General features: G+C 59.1%; 1 protein-coding gene across 1 annotated transcript in view; it reads left to right on the top strand.

Moving 5' to 3' along the window:
• The window catches only part of LOC115948103 (phosphatidylinositol 3-kinase regulatory subunit alpha-like), a 13,354-nt gene that overhangs the window by 1,972 nt on the left and 8,433 nt on the right, over positions 1 to 2,949 (top strand). The window lies entirely within an intron of this gene.

Raw genomic sequence — 2,949 nt, 5'->3', positions numbered from 1 at the left:
CGGGAGCCGGGCTGTGTTGCTGGGGAGAAGGGCTGTGATGAAATCGCTATATTAAGCACCATGACCTCATCGCTTCCCGCGCACCGGGAGCCGAGTCCCGCCGGGCGGGGAAGGAGGGATGCAGGAGAGGAGAGCTCCCAGGGATGCTCCTTCCCCGCTGCCCGAGGAGGGCTGCGCTCCCCGCGGCGGTGATGGGGGCTGGGGGCTGAGGGGCACTAACCCTACGACCCCACTCTTCTCCTCATCTGGGGGCTGAGGAAGCCCAGAGCAGCGGGTGATCTTCTTCACAGCTTTGTAGCCCGGGCCAGATTTACTGGCTGAGCTCTGGAGGAGGTGAAGGCATCCGAGAGCAATCCCCTGGACTGCCCTGGGCACTGGTGCCTAGGCTGGGCTTGGGCAGCAGTACCAGCACGAGAAGGATGGTTTGTTTTCCAAGCACACAGGAGTTACAGGTCCTCCCTTCTTCCCATGCAGCTGGTGCAGCATCCCAGGCAGGTCCAGGGCTCCCCACAGAGCAGCACCAGTGCAGTTACTGCCAAAATCCTGCTCGGCCTTAGGAGATCCTCCCAGCCCAGGGAAAACCCCACTGGTGTGGCCAGAGCTTTGGGCACTTGCTGCGTCTGTCCAGGTCTGTCCAGGTCTGTCCATCTCCCATGGCAGGGCCCAGCACTGCTCAGAGAAATGCCATTGTGGTTTTCAAAACATTTGAAAGCCCTTAAAAAACACCAGCAGCCCTGGGAGACTTGATACTCCCAAGCCCTCTGGGACATCTCCTCTGGGACTGAAATCTTTAATTGGGCACTGCAGGGGGCTGCCCCTTGTGCTCAGCAACACTGAGCTGGGCAAAGGCAGAGCTCCCCAGAGCTGGAGGGGGAAGGACAAGTCTCACACTTGTTAGCTCTCAGCTGAAGGGGCTGATGCTCAGCCATGCCAGAGGGATGCTCTGCAACAGGATGGGAATGACGTTCCTGCCTGAGTCAAGCATCCCAGCAGAGGCCAAGCCTGCTCCTATTGCAACCTCCTGCAGAGCACACACCCTGTGGTGCTTCCCCAGGACCCTGCTGGAGCCCACTCTGGGCTGGGGAGGGCTGGAGAGCAGCTCTGCTTTGTCTCCCCTCTCATTGCAATTGGTGGAGTGGAACAGCCCTGCTGGAATACTGGAGTTTGCTTACCCTGTGGGTGAGAAGACAGAGTCACATCTCCCTTCCTCCCGTGCTCCTGGTGGTTTTCCCCTCCAGCCTCCCCTCTCTGCCAGCAGCCTGCCTGCAAAGGACAGGCTTCATCCTGGGGAATGGGGAGAAATCAGAGCCAGGGTTGGTGGCTGATGGAACCAAACCACATCTTGGCTGGGGGGAAAACCGGGTACCCACCGGGGGTTTCAGCTTCCCTGTGAATACCCAAATCCCACTGGTGTTTGGCAGTGGTGGCAGGAAAACTGCTAGAGAGTGCAATGGAAGAGGAGCAAGGGCTGGAAAAGTTCAGATGTTGGTTTTCTAGCCCCCATATCTCAATGTGTTGGAGAACTCAGAATGTTTTCTGCACTGAAAGAGCGTCTGAATTTCCAGTGGGAAGAAAGAGGAGGACCTTGGGACACAAGGAGCTGTGCAAGTCAGCTCCTGGCTGTCCCTAGGAGCCCGTGGGCACTGTGTTCCCAGGGCTGGCAGTGCAGGCACAGGTCTGAGTTGTGCTGATTGAACCCTTTCCCCATCCCTGGCCCTTTTAGAGCCTTTACCATGGGGGATCTTACCTGTGGGCAGTCCCTGAGCTGGTCATCAGCCAGGTTTGGGATGGAGGTTTCCCACCCTCATGGCAGCATTGGGCAGAGTGGCTCCTCATGGCTCTACAGCCTGAGCTGAGCCTGTCCCCCCCATGCTGGCACTGGTGACATTCTGCAGGTCAGTGGCATCTGACTGCTGTCTAGAGCCTGTGCACCAAAACTGGTATTTCCATGATGGATGCTGCAAGAACAATTAAGAGAGGCGAGGGGGGCATGCAGCATCACTGAACATGAGAATCAGAGTCACAGGGTGGCACCGAAAAGAGATTTAAAGAAAAGCTGCAGCTTCACAGGGGGCTGGGGGAGCTCAGCAAAGGCTGGGAGGTGTTCAGCCAGCCAGGAGCCTTGCTGCAGTGTCAGTGTCAGTGTGAGCCTGAAAAAGAGGAATAAAGCAGAGTTTCACCCTGCTGCCCCCAGCACTCCCTGCAGTGCCTGGGTGGGAGCTGCTTCACTCCCTGGGGTATTTCTGTGGTGTGGGGCCACACACTGACCCCAAGAGTTTCCAGCTGCCAGCACTCTGCTGTCCCCTGTGTCCCTGGGCTGCTGTCCCCAGCTCAGGGGCTGTTTGGAGTACAGGGAAGGGGCAAATCACCCGCTAACTCCACAGTGCCCAGGGACATGAGGTGTATGAGCCCCTTCGGTGCCCGACCTGATGTCTTCTCCCCCCAGGCTTGCTCAGGGTTCTGTCCACGCCTGGGACGTGGCAGGCAGCCTTCTCACTGCTGCTGCTGGACACTTGGGACATTCTTTGGGTGGTAGCAGCGGAGCTGTGGGTGGGCTGGTGGGTGCTGGAGCCCTTCAGACCTGAGGGACCCAAGCTGGGGGAGGTTTGGCTTGGGAATGGCTGCAAAGTCCTGTGTGTAATGTCCAGGCAGTGCTTTGCCACCCCTTAGCAGGGAAGGTCTGCGTCCTTATCCCTCCTCCCTGGCGGGGGACAGTGCACAGAGACCTCACCCCAGAGCTCCGTGGGTGCTCCCTATGGCTCCGGTGGGACCGAACCCTCCCGGGATGGCCGCGGAGCACTGAACCCTCCCCCGCGCTTTGGATAACCCCCGCTCTGCTCGGGGCGCTGGAGCGCAGCTGCAGACACTGTAAACACACACCGAGACCCTTCCCCAGATACAAGCGCAGCAATGGGAAGCGGCTCCGCTGTTGTCAGGGCCGGGCAGGAG

Source organism: Geospiza fortis, unplaced genomic scaffold (assembly GCF_000277835.1).
Source record: "Geospiza fortis unplaced genomic scaffold, GeoFor_1.0 scaffold333, whole genome shotgun sequence".
Lineage (NCBI taxonomy): Eukaryota > Metazoa > Chordata > Aves > Passeriformes > Thraupidae > Geospiza > Geospiza fortis.
Note: the sequence above shows the minus strand (reverse complement) of the source record. Positions and strands in the feature narration are given on the sequence as shown.